Genomic DNA, 22,320 nt, shown 5'->3' with positions numbered 1-22,320 from the left:
GTTTGGGGCTTTGATGATATGAGCTCCCTTTTTGAGGCAGTGCCTCCTGTGGATCCGTTCATTGGTGGGGGGTAGGGTCAGTACCTGTGATGGACAAGGCAATGTCCACTAAAGCAATGTCCTTCCTTCCTGGCAATACCAGACAATATACCAGACTAAGCCATGGTGCAACCAGTCAGTATGCTCTCTACTGTACACCTGGAGAAGTTCAATAGAGTACTGCACACCATATCGAATCTCCTCAATCTTCTAGAAAAATTAGAGGCATTGGTGAGTTTGCTTTATATGTGCTGGGCCCAGGACAGATCTTCAGAGATATGCATGCTCAGGGACTTCAAACTGCTGACTCTCTCCACTTACTTATTTACTTACTTACTGCTTATTATGCCTCCTAGCATGTAGGGCAGCAACGAAGGACCTCCACGCCTGTCTGTTCTGGGCGAGCTTCTGGACACTACCCCAGGTCAGGTCTACAGTTCAACACCAGGTGGTTTGGGGACTCCCTCTTTTCCTTTTCCCTTCCAGTGTCCAATGCAGGGTTATTCTCGGGATGCTGTCTGCTTCTCTTCGCAGTATATGGCCAATCCAGTTTCAGCACCTTCTTATGTTTGGCATTTAGAACTTCCACCTTCCTGCCAGTGGCTTCCTTTCGGCTTTCACCATTGACATTCATCCTAGCATCTGTCGATAGCCCTGGAAGTCCTTCACGGCTAGTAGTGTTGATTCCTTCAGTTGCTGTTTCCGTAACATATTGGTTTTACAAGACAGGGTTGTTAGCCCTGTGCTCAACCGTCAACCTGGAGGACCAGCGGATCACTCTTCGTCTCGCCTCTACCCTTTGACCTGTCCAGCATGGGAGACCCTAACAGAAGACGAATCTCCCGCTGGCATAGCTCTAGGGGTCACTGAGACACACAAGCTCCCCCACCACGGCAAGGTTGCAATCTAATGGGGAGTTTCCACTGCCATCCCATCAATTAAATCAGATTCATGGAGGCTTTCCCATCCCGAAGTTAACAATCAACTGTCAGACACAGTTGTAAAAAATGGCAGATTGACTGTGAAGTGGAATGACCATCATCACATGGGTCTGAAGAAGGGTCTCGACCCAAAGCGTCACCTATTCCTTCGCTCTATAGATGTTGCCGCACCCGCTGAATTTCTCCAGCATTTTTATCTATCATCACAACTACAGGTGCGTTAGATAGAGCAGGCTGAGGGGATTCTTAATTGATGGAGATAATATAAATCAGTACTAATTGGCAGAGGGAGTTAAGCCAACTCTTGGAAAATGAACAGAATATGCTTCTACTGGAACCCTCGCTGTTTGTCAATTGCAGAGGTGACTGCTGACTCCAAGTTCCATGAGTTTGGGGATGAGCTTGGATGGGATGGTGGTATTGAAAACAGTGCTGTGGTCTATGAATAGACGTGGGTGCCTTTGTACCCCAGTGTTCCAGTGACAAATGTATGGCCAGGGAAATGGCATCAGCCGCGAACCTGCTGTGTCGGTAAACGAACTGCAGTGGATCAAAGTTGTTTGGTAGGCTGGATTTAATGTGTTCCATAACCAGCCTCTCAAAGCACCTCATGATGATGGATGTCAAGGCCACTTCACAATGGTCATTAAGGCTGAGATTTTGCTTTTCTTTGGCACCAGGTTGATAATGGTCTTCTAGAAGCAGGTGGGTATCTCAGAACGGAGTGGAAGAGATTAAAGATATCCGTGAACATTCCCGCTAATTGGTCAGCAAAGTTCCTAAGGATGAGGCCAGGGTCTCGGTCTGGGCCAGTTGCTTTCCGTGGGATCATCCTCAAGTAGGTCGATATAACTTCTGCAACAGTCACCCTGGGAAAAGGCACCTTGGGAAAAGAAAAAATATCCTCGAGACTGTGGATGAATGAGATTCAAAGTGTCCCCAGTGATGCAAAGAATGGGCCTGGCCTCATTATCTCATGACAGCCCATTGATTTTGACAGTGCTGAACCTCCTGTCCATCGCAGAAAAACGTGCATGGAAAAAATATCTTCGACCATGTTAATAAAACAGCTGTTCGCATGGAACATTGTGGAGGTCTTGCAAGAGAAGGAGACAGTGGAACCTGTGGGATGCAGGCCGTCAATGTTATTTCCAGCATGTTTCATCACAAGGTGACATGCCTCAATGACTAGCGACCAGTGGCACTAACGTCTGTGGTGATGAAGTGCTTTGAGAGGTTGATCATGTCCTACCTCGACAAGAACCTGGACCCACTGCAGTTCGCTTACCGCCACAACAGATCAACGGTGGATGCAATCTCATTGGCTCTCCACTCCGCTCTGGACCACTTGGACAACAAATACCCATATGTCAGGCTGTTATTCATTGACTACAGCTTGGCTTTTAATACCATCCTCCCCCCCAAGCTGGTTACCAAGCTCTCAGATCTGGGTCTCTGCGCATCCCTCTGCAAGTGGATCCTCGGCTTCCTCATTCACAGACCACAGTCTTTCTGTATTGGTGGAAATGTGTCATCCTCAATAACAATCAGCACGGGAGCACCTCAAGGCTGCGTGCTCAGCCCCCTGCTGTACTCACTCTATACTCATGACTGCGTAGCCAGACATAGTGCGAACACCATCATCAAGTTCGCCGACGACACCACAGTTGTGGGACGTATCACTGATGGGGACGATTATAGAAGTGAGATCGACCGATTGACCAAATGGTGCCAGCACAATAACCTGGCTCTCAACACCAGCCAAACCAAGGAACTCATTGTGGACTTTGGAAGGGGTAGGATAGGGACCCACAATCCCGTTTATATCAGCGGGTTGATGGTGGAAAGGGTCAAGAACTTCAAATTCCTGGGCGTGTATATTTCCGAAGACCTCTCCTGGTCCAAGGACACTGATGCAATTATAAAGAAAGCACATCAGCGCCTCTACTTCCTGAGAAGATTACGGAGAGTCGGTATGTCAAGGAGGACTCTCTCGAACCTCTACAGGTGCACAGAAGAGAGCATGCTGACCGGTTGCATCGTGGCTTGGTTCGATTACTTGAGCGTCCAGGAGCAGAAAAGGCTGCAAAATGTTGTAAATATGGCCCAGGCCATCGCCGGCTCTGACCTCCCTACCATCGAGGGGATCTATCGCAGTCGCTGCCTGAATAAGGCTGCCAACATCATCAAGGATCCACACGATCCTGGGCACACACTCGTCTCTCCGCTGCCATCAGGTAGAAGGTACAGGAGCCTGAAATCTGCAACATCCAGGTTCAGGAACAGCTTCTTCCCCACAGCCATCAGACTATTAAACACAACTTCAAACAAACTCTGAACTATAACAGCCTATTGCACTTTATCTGTTTATTTATGTGTATATATATATGGTCTATGGTATATAGACACACTGATCTGTTCTGTATTTATGCCTACGATATTCTATTGTGCTGCAGCAAGCAAGAATTTCATTGTCCTATCTGGGTCACATGACAATAAACTCTCTTGACTTGACTTGACTTCTTGAACACCAAGACCTTGCTTGGCCAATGGTGAGGGCACTCCCCATCAAATCCTTTCTGCACAGTCCAAAGTCTCAGTTCCCTCACAAGCGACCCTTGAGTAGCAGTGATGTGCACGAGACCTTTGCGCACCTCTTTGTGGTCTGTGTGTTTCCCAAGGTCTGGAAGAGGATGTAGTGATCCTAGTTAATGTTCACCCTGAGCAGCTGAGCAACGGAGGACTCTAATCATTAAACTATTTGCAGTGATGCATGCAGAACAAAATTGACTGCTGCTAGATTATCATCATATACTGAATGATCCAAAAACTTGTTGCTCTTTCTGTGTACCGAGATGCCCACATGTGTACGATGCTGGGTTACAATGAAGATAGACACAAAATGCTGGAGTAACTCAGCGGGACAGGCAGCATCTCTGGAGAGAAGGAATGGGTGGCTTTCGGGTCGAGACTCTTCTTCTTGCTTGCCATCTGGCTCATTCCTGGAGGCAAGAATACCAAGTGACACATTGAAGCCACTACAAAGGCTTGAAGGATCAAGATGTCGGGTCATGCCACCAGTGGACACTGCGGGGCTGGGTCCTGCGTCGTAACCTCTCCAGAGTTTCACAAGCTTTGCACAAAAGGAAACAAAAGTAATATCAACTTTTTGTAAGTGAATATATTGTATTGTTTGACACAGTACTTATAAAACACAGTACTTGTGATATAACAACAGGATAAACACTCTACCAAGAAAACCAAGCCCAATGCCAAAGTAGTATCAAAACTGCTAATGCACACTTATGCTATAGGACAATAACTAAGACGATTACATGTCCTGAATGGATTACCAGATATTTTATGCATAAAATGTTTTTTTTGAAAATAAATGCCCCTCGGCTAATTTAGGAAAGCAACCTATACGCCTATTAACCACTCTCTCACCTGGACACATACACTCCATCACTTTGTGACCTCCACCCACTTTATTCATATCTCTCTCTCTCTCTCTCTCTCTCTCTCCCTCTCTCTCTCCCTCTCCCTCTCCCTCTCCCTCTCCCTCTCCCTCTCCCTCTCTCTCTCCCTCTCCCTCTCTCTCTCCCTCTCTCTCTCCCTCTCCCTCTCCCTCTCCCTCTCCCTCTCCCTCTCCCTCTCCCTCTCCCTCTCAGAATTAAGCAAAATGAGGAAGCAGAAGTGACAAAAGCAACAGCAAATGGGATCAAAGTAGGGAAAATCATGAATGACATGCTTATATTTTAAGCATCTAAGTGTACAGTGTGTTCATAGAAAGTTAGATGAATTAGTGGTGCCCATGGAATCTTCTTCTTGAGTTGCACAGCCTAAGATTGTAGATCAAGGGTAGACATCCAGGTCAGGACAGCATCAGTTACTGGGTGGATGGCTTTGATGCCCCCAGGGAAAAGCCTCAGCACGATGTGTGGGATGGTGTGGTCTGGATGTCCGCATTCGCAAGCAGGGCTGTCTGTCATCCCCCACTTATGCAGGTGAAGGGCTGTTCTTGCATGGAGGGTGCAGAATCTGTTCAGGGTTAGCCATTGCTTGCGATAGATGTCAAAACCCGGTGGTTTTACTGTGGGGTCTGTGATGACATCTCTGTTGTTGGTGTTGGCATCTTTCCAGGCTCTACGCCACTCAGTCTTGGAGTCAAAATCTTCCATGGATTTAACGGAAGACCAGAAGGGTTTGCGGAACTTCAGGCACATGTTGGGTAGCGAATGATCTACTTGCCATTACAGAACAGGAAACTGAATGATCAAAGGTATTTGAACTTCTAGAAGAACAGGCTGGGTAGCGTTATTAATAATAATAATAATAATAACTTTATTTATAAAGCACTTTAAACAACCACAGTTGCCACAAAGTGCTGTACATGAGAACTCATGGACAAAAAGTTATTACAAACCATTAAAAACCGTAAAACGAAGGACTAAAAAACAGTAAAAATTAAAAGACATTAAAAGCACTAAGAACAGGAACTACAGAATGTCTCAGCCAGTGTCGAAAGCCAGAGAATAAAAATGAGATAAGATCAGTGAAGTAGTGAGACATGATCTAGGTATGGCTGATCATGATGTAGAATTCAAATCAGGTTTGGTGGAGCTAACAAACAAAAAGCAGTAAACAGTAGTGAGAGTTATTATATGCCTCAAATACAGTAGATTAAAACTCTTGGCAAAATCTACTCTTTCTTTTGTATTTTGGTGTTTATTTTGTTATTTCGTTCTCACATAAATCCCGCAAGGGCACATTTTCATTCAGCATCTCAAATTTTTTGGGTAGTAAATTGTGTAAGTATGAATTTTCCTATTCTAAACAGCTGTAACACAGGGGCACACTGCATTTCTGTTATATTGGACAAGGAATAAATCAAGAAATTAGAGGTGTGCTAAGGCAGTTATACTGTATATTAATATGGGGAACTTTGATTCACACACAGACTGGGCAAAACAATTAGAAGTAATTAGTTGAACGTTAATTTTCTTGCTTCCTATCTTGAGGAGCCATCTTTAATTAAAGGCTACTTTAGATCTCATATTCTGCAATAAAAGAAGGTTAATTATTGCCCTTGTTTTTAAGAAGCCTTTACAGAAGAGTGATCGTAAGCCACTAAAATTTCACATTGGGTTATAAAGTGATATTCAAATAAAGTGATATGTAAAGCTCAGCTCTTAAATCTAAGCAAAGAAAATGTGAGGAATGAGTTGGCTCCAGTGATTGGGAGAAAAATGCATTGAAAGGTACGAAGATGGTCAAGCAATGGCAAGCTGATAAACAAACAATAAATTATTTGCAAACATATTTTCCTGTCAAGCACAAAAAAGGAACAGGCAAAGAGGTGCATTCAGTGGCTGACAGGAGGAAGTGATGGTGCTACAAAGTTACAAAGGTTTACAAAGTTGCCAGAAGTGGAAGTTATTCTAAGGATTACATCATTTTAAACTCGGCAAAGGAGGACCAAAAAATTGGAAATAAAATTGAAGGTGGAATCTGTAAAAAGCATAAAAACAGAATGTGGAGCTTCTATGGGCATGTGAGGTCAAAGACGGAGACAGACAGAGTCAGTAGAAATTACAATGGTGATAAAGGAAACGACGGAGGAATTAAACAAATTAAATAAATACTTCCATGTCTCTCTTCATAAGAGAAAATTTCCAAACATGCTGGACAACCAGAATCTAAAGGGAAAGAGGAACCCTGTTACAAATATTTTGGAGGATATTTCTTTAGTAGGTGGACTGTGAGCATTGTGGGCAAAGCCAAGATCTACTGCCTTCAGAAGGGATTGGTAAGTTGCAACCATTGTGACAACGTCATTAACTTCTAATCCTAAACCTATGTGGGATATATGGATATCCCACACATCCATCGTGGACTCCAGATCATACTCAGACATGTATTACCTACTTGTCCACAAGTGTCTCCACTTATAACATTGAACCTTTATTTCTGCTCCATCCCTGACCTTTACACCATTGCCCCTTGGTTATCCTTTATTATCAGAACTAACCCTCGCTCTCCTCCAAAGTGCTAAGTGGCATTGAATATTAAGTTTAAACGAGAACTTACCAGTTTGAAGTTTGATCTTTATTTTACGAGTTACAATGAGCGATTACGTGAAGAAGGCCGTCAGCCCGCATGCGCGTCAATTTTCAAAGCAGCGGTGTGAAATCACAGATGGTAGTAGTTGACCTAAACATAGTAAGATTTGGAGAGAACTACAACCTACCAGATGACCTTTATAATATGAGGGTGGGAACGGTGGGCATGTAATCGCTCATCGTAACTCCTCATAAAATAAAGATCAAACTTCAAACTGGTAAGTTCTCGTTTAATCTTACTATTTTACTTTGGAGTCACGTGAGTGACTAGGTGAAGACTTCAAAGCTCTGTGATTTAATGCCGGATATGAGTCCACACTGCATCGATTGACCATGGATGAGTGAAAGAGATTAATGCATTCAGACATGACATAGTTGTTAAAAATGCTGATGCTTTAATCATCAAAGGAAAATAATAGTGAACCCACCCATCCTGGGGGGAAACTATGAAACAGAACATAAATGGAATTTGGCAATTTGGATGGGTTTTATTAAATGTTGGAAAATTCGTTCGTTTGACCATCCTGCAGCCGCGAGGATGTGGTCCAGTGGAACGTACATAACCCTTGCTGCTGATGATGTAGCAGCCCTAGTGGAGTGAGATTTGAAAATATTAGTATCTACTCCTGCATAAGCCAAAACCCGTTTTGACCACCTGGTGATGGTCCGGATTGATACCTTTTTATGAGGTTTTTAGTAACTAACAGACATTGCTAGTGCAAAGCCTCTAAGGCTCAAGGTGACCTGACATATTGTTGTGAATGTGTGACTACACACAACCAAAGGTCCATGGGGTATGCCATGAAAACTTGTTTGGGACCTGACCCCCCTGGACTGCTCTGCTTAATTACATCATAAACATAAAAAATTATATAATTAGCAGATGTAACCATCCTGTCCAGTCGCAATTTAAGTAGTGACTGGACCCGTTGCGCTGAGACTAGCGCCATGAGCATAACCACTTTGTAAGTGAGTTTGACTAGGGATAGAGATGTAGCTGGGCCCCACCGGCGAAGCAGTTTTAGCTCAATACTACCATCCCATATTTCCGAGTACCTGGGCCTGGGAGGATTTGCGTTAAAGATATCCTTAATAAATCTGGATATCAGAGGGTGAGACCCGACAGAATGGGTCCCGATCGCTGCAGCAAATATGATGAGAAGGTACGTTGGCACAGTTAATGGTACTATAACTAATTAATTGTCAAAGACCCATATGAAAATGAACTCCGACGTTAGTTATGCGTGCTGTATTATATGTAACATTGGTATTTAAACAAAACACTTCCCATCTCCTGATGAGGAAAATGTACTAAAATGGGGGTGTAGGGGAGAAAGGGGGGGTTAGTTAGAGATTACCTAAATTTGGAGAATTCAACATTTATACTGTTGGGTTGTAAGCTACTCAAGCCAAATATGAAATGGTGTTCCCCCAGTTTGTGTGTGGCCTCACTATGGCAATGGAGAATGCTCGGGACAGAAAGGTCAGTGTGTGAATGGTAAAGTGAGTTGAAATGATTAGCAACCAGGGGATCCAGTAAGCCATGGTGGATCGAGCTCAAGAGTTCAGCGAAACTGTCACCGAGTCTATGCTTGGACTCGCCGATGTACACATCAGGAACACCAAAAGATGCAGTAGATGAGGTTAAAGGTGCCAAGGTGAGGCCACATGCAAACAAGAGGAACAGCACCACGTATTCCACTTGGGAAGGTTACAACCCAATAATTTGAACATTAAATTCTCCAATTTCAAGTAATAGCTCCCTATTTTCGCTATCTTTCCTGTACCCCCAACCTGGTGCAAAATTCTCCTGAGGGGAGCAGGGAAACGTTGATGAAACTCAGTTTAACAAAAAACAAGGATCAAAAAGCTGAGTGAATAGGGTATGCAGCCTGATGCAACATCATAGTGGAACATTGTTTGTATGCTTCCTTTGTTGAGTTAGAACTGCAGGCTAACATAATAAAGTGTAGCAAACATCTATGATTAATAATTCATAAACATTGGAATGCACACACAAAGCACTCAAAAATAAATGATTCATAATAGATTAAGACAAAATAAGATCTGGCGGGAGGGATAGTTGATGTGTTGGTGGTTATTGGAGGCTGTGAAGACAAAGTGAGATCACAGGAAACCATTTCTTCAGAAAGAGTCTGCTGGTTCTATCTCCCGCAGCTCAAAATCGATGCAAAATGCTGTGAATGCGCTCTATAGCTCTCATGCCTTGTCATGTTGCAAAGGCATTATATGCCCGGCTAGTCACAGTGTAAGAGCATCATGTACTAGCTTGTCTAGTTACAAGGTTATCATGTTTCGAGTTGCGCCAGGGAAGGACAAGGGTAGACCAGAATTTAAGTCCTGGATAGGGGGAAAGCTGATTTCAATGTGATGCAAATGTACGTGGCATTAGTAGATTAGGAGCAGCAACATGCAGGAAATGCAATAGGTGATCAGTGGGAGGCATTTAAAAGTGAAATTTGAAATAACAGAAAGAGGATGACCAGTGAAATTAGAAACCAAAGGGGCAATTTGAACAGGAAGCTGGAGGAGGAGGCAAGATCTAAAATGTCATCTATATTCACCTTGAAGATGGACATTAGTTCAAGAATTCTAGGACATATCAAGTGAAATTCTAGAACATATTTTCACTAAAAAGGAGATATGAGAAGCTTAAAGATGTTAAAGCAAGCTTAAAGATGGACGTTCCCATGGCCTGAAGAGATGTATCCCAGCCTGGGAGGCAAGCGGTTGCTGAGGCTCAGCCTGAAATTAGAGCTGAAATTAGAGCTGATAGAAGTGAGAAAAGAGGTTTCGGGAGAAGTGTTATATCTCCTGTGGCTGCAGAGGAAAGTACCTGGGGAGGGGCAGGTTGGGTGGGAAAGGATAAGTGAATCATGGAGGGAGTGATCTCCACAGAAAGTGGAAAGGGATGGGGACAGGAAGATGTAACTGGTGTTGGGATCACGTTTATGGTGGCGGAAATGTCAGAGAATGATGTGTTGGATGCGGAGGCTGGTGGGGCAAAAGGTGAGGACCACGGGAATTCTATCCTTGTTTTGTTAGAGGGGTTGGAGAGTGGAAGCAAACCTTCATGACAAAAGGAGACACATGGGAGGGATCCAACTACGATGGAAGGTGGGAATCCATGTTTACTGAAGAAAGGCAACATCTTGGATGTCTTAGAGAACCTCATCTTATGTGCAGATGTGGTGGAGGTGGAGAAATGGTGTCCTTAAAAGAGACAGAGTGGGAGGTGGTATAGAAAAGGCAACTGTGGAATTCAGTGGATCTGTTGAAGATGTCCGTCCATAATTTGTCTCCAATGGAGATAGGGTGATTGAGAAAAGGATGAGAGGATTCAGAGATGAAGTCCAAGTGAATATAGAAAAGAGTGGAAGTTAGTAGTGCCGTGGTTTTAAGACTCAAAGTTGGATAAGATGACACAGACACGGAGAATTCTTCAGTAAAACGAAAAGCCTTTATTTGCAAATATCAGCTTGGAACATTCAGAGATGACACCACCTGTTCGTTCTCCAATTGCTCTCCGCTCCACACAAACAGGCAGCTCTTTAATACAGTCTTTCAGCCTTATCTCTGCTACATTATCTTTCCCTCAAATTCCAAACTATTGCTTTTAATCTCCCAGCTATGTTTTAGCCAAGTTTACACACACCATTTTAGTTTATGTTTAATACAAGGATATAAATGTATTTATTAAGAATACAAAGGTGCAAAAGTACAAAAATAAGTAAGTTGTTTATAACTTCCATAGTAGCTGAGTTGATGAAATTAACAATTTCTGTAGAGGTGCAGGAGGCAGCTCCGATGCAGTCGTTGATGTAGCTGAGAGAGAGTTGGGGAATGGTGCCAGGGTATGTTTGGAACAAAGACTTTTAAACATAATTGACTTGTTATAAATGTAATTTGTCCCTATGTGTGTGTAGTGTGTGTCCCTAGTGTTAGTGTGCGGGGATCGCTGGTCGGCGCAAACTCGGTGGGCCGAAGGGTCTGTTTCTGTGCTGTATCTCTAAAACTAAACACTAAAACTATTCTGGTTCATTCTAACGACATCTTGTATCACATTAGTCATGATGGAAATGCAGATTGCCACACTAGTTACATTATAAACATCTGTGTACCAGACTGATCACATACAGGTACGGTGTACAAGAATGCTGACTTCATGCACCTGACTAGACGTAATAAAGGCTTTGCTAATCAGCAAAATGTAGTTTCACCCGTGTTGGAGAATCAAACCTAGATTGCGTGTAGTTTTGCAGAACATTTCCATTCACTTCTGCAAAATTAACCCAGAGTTTCAAATTTTCGGTTACTTTCATTTCCCATCCCACAACCACAACGGCCTCACTGTGATTCTTTTCCAACAAGGCTCAATGTAAGCTCGAGAAGCAGATCTCGTCTTCCAATAAGGTACGTACTGCTCTTGAATTCAGGTACCCTGCCTTTCTAGTTGTGTCAGGGCGAGCCACTTTAAATGAAGAGTCATCAACTGTTTTATCTGGCTGCCTGGTTGTTGACCTGAAAGATAAAGAAACAAGCACGGGTCACAGTTCAAGCGAAAAGAGGGCTGAGGTCAGCAAGGGGAACTGCACATCGTTGTGTTCTGCCGATCTATTCACAACAAGCTTCATCATCATAAATAGCACAATAGCATTGCCAGAGAGATGGGAACTGAAAGGCTGCATACATTTTTGAGCTAATATCAGGCTCTCAGTACATGGAAAATAACCACACAGTAGAATGAATCAGCAAGAAATTAGGAAGATTGATGTTTTTATTGCACAGAGAATAATATTTGGGAAGTTTTGATCTAACTTTACAGGTACTGATAAGAACACAGCCGAATATTGTGTGTAGTTATGGTTTCTATACCTGAGGAAAGCAGTGTAGAGAAGGTTCACTGAGTTGGTGTTAAGCTTCTGCTGTTGGAATAACTTAAGTCACACACCGTGATTAAGATCCAAAGACTTTATTAACGTTACAGCATAGGTAACTTCATCTCAGCACATTACTCTAAAAGTGAGAGAGTAAGGGCAAGGAGGCTTTCTGTTAAACTAGTGGGCGTACACGGTGGGCTTGCAAACACGACCAGCACGTGTGCGATAAAGACCATCTCCGTTTTTACCCACCGGAGACAGAGCCGGTTGGCTTCACAGGTGACGAAGACTGAACCAGCATTCCTGGTGATGAAACAGGGGACTGTGGCACAGGCGGAAGGGGCGTCGCTACTGGCAACGCAGCCGTTCCAGAAGTGGGTTGTTGTGCTGGTGTAGGCGGATTAATGCCGCTGGACTAGGACGGAAGTACACTTGTGCGGTCTGGATAATACGGAGGTGGAGCTGGCTCATTCACAGGCAGGATATGTTGTCTGTTACGCCTGTAGGTACCACCATCGGCATTGACCAGATACGAGCGTGGCTCAGAAGCACTTTTGTCATACCACTGTTTTTGAATGTCACGCTTTTGTTTTAACCTGGACTGGACTTCCGATGGTGGAACCACCTGTGGGATCAATGCCTGATCTGCCACAGGCACCGTGGCTCGGGTCTGCCTCGACAATAAATGTTGAGTAGGTGAACCCAAAATGGGGTCGCAGGAGATGTTGCGTAAGTTGAGTAGATCCAGGAACATGTCGGAATTAGCTCTGTACGAACGTTCCATGAGCTGATGGCACTCTTGACAGCCCGCTCAGCTAGTCCATTCGACTGAGGATATTCAGGGCTGCTGGCGATGTGGCGAAAACACTAGCATGCAGCAAATTCCTTGAAGTGTTGGCTGGTAAATTGACTGCCGTTATCAGATAACAGTACGCACGGAGCTCTGTGTACTGAAAAATGGCGAGCAAGCTTCGAAACTACCCCACGAGAAGTGGGGATGCGAAGAAAATCAATGTCAAACCATCCTGAATACGAATCGACAAGTACTGCTTGCCATGCCACTCAAATATGTCAGTTTCAAATGTAGACCACGGGAGGCAATGTAGGCAGGAGCCGGATGTGAAAGAAGTGGTTGCTTTTGTTGATGAGGTGCCAAGCTGTTGCACACTGCACAGGACGCCACATTCTTGGTGATGTATTCGGCCATGTCAGGCCAGTAACACATGTTTCTCGCCCGTAGGACAGTGGCTTCAGCGCCTGGGTGTCCTGCGTGGACAGCGTTAAAATATTTGCTGTGCAGCGAAGCAGGGACCACAGCCTTGTGTCCTCTTACAATAATGCCATCCTGCAGCACTAGCTCATCACGGATGGCAAAGAAAGGTCGAACTGGCAGCGGAACATTGTAGTGTTTGTCTGGCCAGCCACGCTTAATGATGGAGGCAAGCGACCATAAAGTACTGTCAGCAGCAGTGTGGGCAACCAAGTCCTCCATGCAGGACGAGGGAATAAAAGACACAGTCATTACGACAACGTCATCATCCAGTGAGGGCGGACCCTCGTAGGTCTTCCAGGGCGCACGTGAGAGAGTGTCAGCAAGGTGCATATCCTTACCACGTTTGTAGATCAGAACAATGTCTTCTTTTTGAAGCTGCAACAGCATCTGCTGTAGGCGCCCTGGAGAGGGCATGAATCGGTTTGTTAAAGATGCTGATCAGAGGTTTCAAACGTGACTGCTTGTCCGAAGATAAAGTCGTTAAATTTCTTGCAGGCGAAAACAATCGCCACAGCTCTTTCTCAATTTGAGCATATGGTTGTTTTGTATCAGTCATAGTGCACGAGGCATAGGCAACAGGCTTATTGCCGCTACCACCTGGTCCATGTTGTGAAGCGTCACAAGTGTGACCGGTCGTTTGGGATCAAAGTAAGTGAGAGTAGGAGCACAAGACATCTGTTGCTTGTGCCAGGTCCAAGCAGCCCTTTGTGTGTAAGCTGGTGCAACGGGGCTGATATTTCACTGAAGTCCGGGATAAATTTGCTTAAGTAGTTAACCATGCCAAGACGTGCTCTGCAGACCGAGCACGTCTGTGGGTGCTGGGAGCACTGGTTTTCGCCGGATCAGTTTTCAGGCCATCTTTAGTAAATACATGGCCAATGTATTTCACCTCACTAACCCTGAATTTGCATTTTTGAGGGTTTAGCTTGAGGTTGATAGCCTTGGTGCGATCCAGGACCTTCGTCAGATTAGCATCATGTTCTTCGACAGTTTGTCCCACAACGAGGATGTCATCCACTGCAATGGAGCATGGACAACCTGCAAACAACTGCTCCATAGCTTGTTGAAATACTTCACTAGCAGAGTTTATGCCAAAAAGTATGCAAAGAAATCGGTAATGCATGAACGGTGTGCTGAAAGTGGTTAACTTGGAGGAGTTGTGTTCCAGCTAAATCTGCCAGAATGAACTCTTGGCATCTAGCACTGTGAATACAGTTGCCTCAGCCATCTGCGCTGCAATCTCATCCACCATGCGCATGGGATAGTGAGGTCATTTAATGGCTGTGTTTAAGTCCTTAGGATTGATACAAATCCGTATTTCGTCTTTATTCTTCTTCGTTGCCACGACCATGGTGGAAACCCAGTCCGAGAGGTAAGCGACGGGAACAATCACACCTAGAGACACCATTCTGTTGAGTTCACTTTGAACATGGTCCTGCAAGGCATGGGGAATCATGAGCTGGACGAACAACTGGAATTGCCTCAGGGTCAATGGTAATTGTGTACCTAACAGGCAACCTGCCCAGGTTGTTGTCAAACATAATGTTGTATTGTGTAGGGATTTGTTGGCTAAAGTCACAGGCTGTAGTCAGATGACAAACAGAAGGGCTGAAAGAGACAAGTCCCATGTCTTGACATGCATTGGCACCCAGTAGAGATGGCACATCCTCACGAACAACATAGAATAATTTGGTCTGGATGTCATTTATGTAAAGCAAAAACAGATGTGGGCCAAGTACTGTGCCCTGAGGTGTACCATTCAACAATGAACACCAATCAGAGCTCTTTCCATTCACACACATGTGGTGAAGACGTTTTGTCAGAAAACTGGAAATCCATGGTTTTGTGTTGGAACGAACACCGTAGAAGTCAAGCTTCCGTAGCAGTCTCTGGTGTGGAATGACATCAAATGCTTTAGAAAAGTCCAGCACTACTATATCCGTGATGACATTGCTATCAAGATTATTGGCCAGGTCATTTGTCGTCAGGATAAGCTGAGACTCGCATGATCTATGCCTCCTAAATGCATGTTGGTTGTCAGCAAGAATGTTATGTTTGCTAAGGTGTCTCATCAGATTACTATCGATTAAATGCTCCAGCAGTTTGCAGAAAGAGCTTGTTAACGAAACAGGACGATAATTTGCCGGGTTGGTGGTTGAACACTTCTTAAAGAGAGGAGTGATGTTAGCCTTCCTCCAATCCAGCGGAACATCACCCGAGTCAAGCGACTGTTGGAAAATGACCTGCAAAACAGGAGCCAGTTCTTCGGCCGCAATCCTGAGGGCTTGATTCTGTATCTGATCTGGTCCAATAGCTTTGTGGTATTGATGTTGAGCAATAACTTCTTGACACCTTCAACATCAATTTTAATAGCAGGCGTATCAGCAAAGGGGCTGGGAGGTAGATCTGGAAATGATGAAGGCTCCGTATCTTCCTGGGTGAAAACGTGTTGAAATTGGCTTGCAAAAGCTTCTGCTTTCGCCTGGTCAGTGATCAGACAGTTGTTCACTTTAAGCATCTGGACACCAGTGTTATCTGTCCGTCTACAAAAGCCAATTAAACTATAAACTTTTGGAGTGTGGGAGGAAACCAGACCACCTGGAGATTTCCCATGCTGCCACTGGGAGAACATAGAAACTCCATACAAACAGCAGCCATAGTCAGGATCCAACCAGGGTTTTGATGCTGTAAGGCAGCAACTCTACTGCTGCACAACACCCTTCCACCACACCCCTTTGTTTTATTTTGGGTAAGCCAGCTCTGGGCCCAAACTATTTTAGTCACCATGCTTCGGCCTGCTCCTGCTTCTTATGCTCTCATTTTAATTACCAGCCACAGCCACGTTTTACAACTCTTAATCCCAGAACTGTTTTCCTGTCCTTATTCACCTCCCTTTTACTTCTCCTCCAGGGCTAAGAACATTCCCCACCCACTCTTAGCCAGCACATCTACCCCTTGTACCACTCAGTCCTTCGACCTTTCATATACCCTCTCTTTGTTCTCTTGGTCCCACCCCTGACTCTGCTATATAAAATATGTTTGCGGTCTCACTTCCTAATTCTGATAAAAGGAAAACATCCTTTCCAGCATTTCTTGTTTCTATCTCTGTTGTATATCGCTGGTATAAAATGGTTCCAAGAAGATGATTTGGGAAGAAATTAAAATTGCAGTAGATTGTGGTCAACAAGTCCTTTCCACAGCTCAGTGTCCATGGCAGCACAGCTCTGCACAATGTGGAGACCAGGCACGTGCCGTCAGGATAGGCAAGGTAGGCACTGCCTACCCTGACTAAAATAATAAAATGGTGATTATTAAATATAAATAGTAAAGGCATGGGAGAATAATACCTACCTAAGAGATCGATCTCTTAGGTAGGAATAATTCTCTGTGCCTTTTATCCGCAGTACATGTAACACGCGAAGGTCTGTGCAGCTGACATGCCGTCGACGCTGCTTCAAGCCGTCAATTTCCAGGGGACTGAAGGCAGCTGAAATTCTGCAAGTTTCTTGGCGGGTTTTTCAAACATGGATTGCCATTAGCTTAAGAGTATCTTAAGAAACAAAGAGAGAAGAATGGAGTTTGTTTTAAATGATGTGGTAAGTTAATTTCTTGGTGCTATCTATCTATCTATATATTAAAACTGTGTGTGTGTGTGTGTGTGTGTGTGTGTGTGTGTGTGTGTGTGTGTGTGTGTGTGTGTGTGCGCGTGTGCGTGTGTGCGTGTGTGCGTGTGTGCGTGTGTGCGTGTGCGTGCGCGTGCGCGTGTGCGTGTGTGCGTGTGCGTGCGTGTGTGCGCGCGCGCTCCTGCCCTCTCCGCAACTTGACCCCTGGCCAGACGCCCCACACGCTGTGAAAGGAACTCTCCCCGCAAATGGTCCCTTGAACAAGCATTGTCATTCAATAAGATCACAACTGATTCAACTTATCCCAATGTGCTCCTGTTTTTCCCACCATCTCTCCACCTGCCGTCACCCTCCACCCCCCACCCATTCAGTAATTCAGAATGAAGGAGATTTGGAAGCCTTGGACAAATGGCTTTCTTGATTTTTATTTTTTTGAGCGTGAGAAACTCTATGTCCCACCAGCCTTCTTTCAAAATTTAGCAACTCAAAATGGGGGCGCGTTTTTATCGCCGGGAAATACGGTACTTTATTAAGAGATTTGGCTTTTGAAGTCTTTGTTAAAGTTGACTGACAGCTTACGGAGAGAACAATCTGCGTATGCGCAGTTTAAGATTTTTTTAAAGTCGACTGACTGCCTACCCCGAGTAATTACTCACAGCACGTGCCTGGTGGAGACGCAGCCAACATTGAGCTGTATTCATTGTGCTATTTGTGGTGATGGATTTCATTGTGATTTGCATGAGCAGTTGCCATGCTGACCTCAACACTGATTTGACTTGAACTGTGATTTAGGTTCTTCTCCTTTCCAGTCATGTGGGACATTAGCCAGCACTTGTGTGGTGATGGACTGCTGTTCAAGCCCGTTACTGTGGAGCGAGTTGTATTTGACTTCAGGAGGTGACCAAAACTTCAGGAGGATTAACAAACTCATCAGGAAAGCTGTCTCCGTCCTGGAGTTGGCTTAATGGAAGGTGGTCTTGGAGGGGAGGATGCTCCTCAAACTGCGGAGCATCCTGGAAAATACAGCTCACCTCCTCCATGATACACTGGTCAACAGGTGGAGTACCTTCAGCAATAGACTGGTTCCAACAAGATGCAGGGCAGAATGGCACGGGAGATCCTTCTTCCTGTGGCTATCAAACTGAAAAACTCCTCCCCCTTCTGTCGTGTGGTAGACTGAGACTATCTCTCTTCCCCACCCCCACCTCCCCAACCTTTACACATCCCCAAAGCTTTCCACTCGTCACTTTAATTTCCTGTTTCATGGGTTTTGTGTTTTATGAATGTTGGTAGATCAATTTTCCTCCTGGAATAAATAAAGTTCTATCGTATCGTATTGTAAAAAGATGATTCTCCTGGTCTTCACTTTATCACAGACACTCCCTCAGCTCACTCCACCCTTCCCTCCCCAACTTAAACATTTTTTGTTTTCTAACTTCCCCCAGTTCTGATAAAAAATATTATTCCCCTGAAATGTTCTCGATCTCTATCCACAGATGCTGCCTGATCTGCTTAGCATTTCGAACATTTTTCTGTTTTCAGTTCAGGTTTGCAGCAGCAGCAAAGTTTTGTTTTGTATCGATTATAAAGAATAATGGATTTGGTTCATTCATTGTTTGAGTAAGAGAGAACATCACAGCACAGGAACAAGTTAGTCGGTCAACAAAATTATGCCAAACATGATGCCAAGACTAACTTTCGTCAGCCTGTACTTAATGCATAGCCCTCAATTCATCTGCATAACTGTGTGCTTTTCCAAAAGTTTATTAAATGCCACTATCATATATCTGCCCCCATCACCATCCCAGCAGCACTTTCCAGGCACTCACCACACTCTGTGTAAAATACTTGCCCCCGCATATCTCCTTTAAACTTTACCCCTCTCACCTTAAAGCTATGCCCCCAGGTTCTGACTGTTTACCCTATCTACTCCTCTCATAATTTCACGTACTTCTATCAGGTCTCCCTGCAACTTCAGAATATAAAGCTGGTGGATAGGGCCAGCATATTCCAAGATAAAGGACTGTTTGACGTACTCGACCATAAGGAAGGCTGAGCTGTTACCCATCGCAGTGCCCATGGCTACATCTTTGACCTAGAAGAAGAGGGGGGAGTCGAAGGAGAAGTTGTTATGGGTGCGGACCAGTTCTGCTAGGTGGAGGAGAGTGTTCGTTGAGGGAAATTGGCTGGGTCTGCGGTCAAAGAAGAAGGGCTCTAAGGGTGAGGGATGGAGGTGTAGACCTAGTAAAGATGAGCGAACAGGGGCCTGGAAACCGAAAGTTACTAAAGAGTCGAAGGGGGTGTAAGGTGTCTTAGACATAGGTGGGAATGGAATTAACAAGTTTAAGGGTTAGTTTGAGAGACAATGGGCTAGTCAGGTCAGAGTTCAATTTAGACCTCCATTATTGTCTGTGTGGAGTTTGCATGTTCTCCCTGCGACTGTGTGGGTTTCCTCCGGGTGCTCCATTTTCATCCCACATCCCAAAGACATGCAGGTTTTTAGGTCAGTTAGCCCTATTGAGTAGCCGAGTGGTAGAATGTGGGGGAGGGTTGAATGAGTTGATGGGAATGTGGGGAAATCAAAGTCAAAGAAATGTTGAATTAGTGTTAATGATTAGCACAAACTTGGACTGTTTCCGACTCCGGAACTCATCAAAGAAATGCAAAGACCAGGAAGGAAACCACAGAAGGTCAAGGAGATTGTGGGGAAAACTAAGTAAAACAAGAATACGTTTCAAGCAATGTATTGAGTGGCAAACTACAAATGTTAGATTATGAATGAGAAGTCTCGAAGGAGTAACATAAAACCTCTCTCTCCTATGAAGCGGCCTGTGCCAGTGACTGTGCCCCCACAAACAACGAGGACAACATTTACATCCGCTGATCTGGGCGAGAGAGATTATCCTGATCCAGCCCAGCAGGAAGGAATCTTGGACCCAGCCACACCAATCCTGTGGTTATGACACAGATAAAGGTGATGCCAAGTAATAACCAGTGCATCTGTAGCACGGATATGAGGCATTGCAGCAAGATGAGAGGGAGTTAATCACAAGCACCTCCAGCAAGGAAATGACACGCACGCACGCACGCACACACACGCGCACGCACACACACACGCGCACGCACACACACACACACGCACACACGCGCACACACGTGCGCACACGCACACACACGCGCACGCGCACACACACGCACTCGCACACACACGCACCTCACACACGCGCGCACCTCACACACGCGCGCACACACACACACGTGCGCGCGCACACACCCCATGCCTCATCAGCAGCAAGCAGTTCACTGAAGCTGGTGGCAGCTTGAAAGCTGGGCAGAGGTCTTCAGGCCTAGGTCCAAGGGCATACCCTAAGACCACCGGTAATCATGGAGGTAGATGGGTCTGGTTCTCCTGAAACATGGGGTAAGTGGACCATTTACAAGTTGGTAATATTTACACTTGGTTTTGTACAAATGACAAATATCACATGAGATTCAGGTCCGTTATATACTAATATTATATCATGGGATTGGATTATTATTGCAGTATACAGGGTACCAAGTATGGCTTGGAATTGGGGCCAGAGTTGTCTTTTGAGGCAGGCTCAGTATTATGGCCAGGATTACCTTTCGAGACAAGCTCGGAAATCAGGCCAGAGTTGTCTTTCGAGGCAGGCTCAGAATTATGGCCAGAGTTGTCTTTCGAGGCAGGCTCAGTATTATGGCCAGGATTACCTTTCGAGACAGGCTCGGGTATCTGGCCAGAGTTGCCGTACGAGGCAGGCACGGAATCATGGCAGGCGTAGCCTGCTCATTGTGAAAGATGGAGGATGTCGGTTCATAATTGAGCATGTGCAACATAGTCTTTTCAGTATATGAAACTTTGTTACTGTCTAACAACTGCTTTCCTTAGGATCTTTATGGCGTGCATCGATTTCAAAGATGTATACTATTCAGGTCCCATTCACAGGGATCACCGGAGACATTTGAAATTTATCTGGATGGGGCAATGATACAGTTAAGGCTTTGCAAATGGGCTAACATCAGCTCCCAGCTCATCTACCAAATAACATAGATACATAGATACATAGAAAATAGGTGCAGGAGTAGGCCATTCGGCCCTTCGAGCCTGCCCGCCATTCAATATGATCATGGCTGATCATCCCACTCAGTATCCAGTACCTGCCTTCTCTCCATACCCCCTGATCCCTTTAGCCACAAGGGCCACATCTAACTCCCTCTTAAATATAGCCAATGAACTGGCCTCAACTACCTTCTGTGGCAGAGAGTTCCAGAGATTCACCACTCACTGTGTGAAAAATACTAGACTGGTCCTTGGACTGCTCAGAGCCCAAAAACACTTGTTGTGACTTATCTGGATGATATTCTAATCGCTGTGTTTTGCTAAAATTAACTGTTTCAGCCGCGACTATATTATGTGTATGTGTGCGTGTTGTTTTGTGCCCTGTGTACTTACTGTCGGGCGAACAACGTCTACGGCCGGCAGGATCTTCTTAGGATTGGAGCCGGTCGCGAACGGGGGGTTACCGCCGAGTTTGTCCGCTCATACAAGATCCCGGCGGACATAGCGAGGAGCCCCGACTCTCCGTGGATCACCATCCCCGCGGGGAGGAGGCGAAGGCGGCGCAGAGAGAGAAGGCAAAAGCGAGGCGGCAGGGCCGGCGCTCTGGTCAGGCTACGGAGGCAGCCACTGAAACCACCGCTTCCCAGCCTGTTTCTCACGAACGCCAGATCCCTCGCTAACAAGATGGATGAACTGAGGCTGCAGACTGCAGCTAACAACGCCGTGAAGGACAGCTGTATCCTGTTGATCACGGAGACCTGGCTTCATTCTTTCATTCCGGACTCTGCTATCGAGCTAGCAGGCTACACAGCACAGCGTCATGACAGGACAAGAGACTCCGGTAAGAGCAGAGGTGGAGGGCTCTGTGTGTACGTGAACAACACCTGGTGTACAAACACAGTGATTGTGGACAGTCACTGCTCCCCGAACCTGGAGTATGTGACTGTTAAATGCAGGCCCATTTATCTCCCTAGAGAGTTTACTGTTGTCATGATAACTGCTGTGTACATACCACCGGATGCTAATGCTAACTCGGCTATCGGATATTTGTATGGTAGCACTAGCAGTCAACAGAGCATATATCCTGACGGTGTTCACATCATAGCAGGGGACTTTAACCACGCGGACTTGAAGAAAATGCTCCCCAAATTCTACCAGCATGTTAAATGTGCCACAAGAGGAGCTAACACACTGGACAAGGTCTACTCCAACATCAAGCTGGGCTACAGGGCTAGACCACTACCACACCTGGGTCAGTCGGACCATATGTCCCTGTTTTTAATTCCTGCATATGCCCCCCTCAGGAAAACCGCTCCTACCATTACAAAGACCATCACAAC

At 45.2% G+C, this 22,320-nt stretch overlaps 1 long non-coding RNA gene across 1 annotated transcript; it reads right to left on the bottom strand.

The window, feature by feature from the left end:
• Positions 1 to 1,108: 1,108 nt before the first annotated feature.
• Positions 1,109 to 7,553, bottom strand: LOC116980175. Its single transcript, XR_004413874.1, has 3 exons — positions 7,435 to 7,553; positions 3,388 to 3,395; positions 1,109 to 1,120 (listed from the first exon to the last, which is right to left on the bottom strand). It is a non-coding gene; the product is annotated as an uncharacterized LOC116980175 (long non-coding RNA).
• Between the last annotated feature and the right edge of the window lie 14,767 nt (positions 7,554 to 22,320).

The sequence above is a fragment of the Amblyraja radiata genome, chromosome 13 (genome assembly GCF_010909765.2).
Source record: "Amblyraja radiata isolate CabotCenter1 chromosome 13, sAmbRad1.1.pri, whole genome shotgun sequence".
Classification (NCBI taxonomy): Eukaryota; Metazoa; Chordata; class Chondrichthyes; order Rajiformes; family Rajidae; genus Amblyraja; species Amblyraja radiata.
The sequence above is the reverse complement of the archived record's forward strand: the minus strand, read 5'-3'. Positions and strand labels throughout refer to the sequence as shown.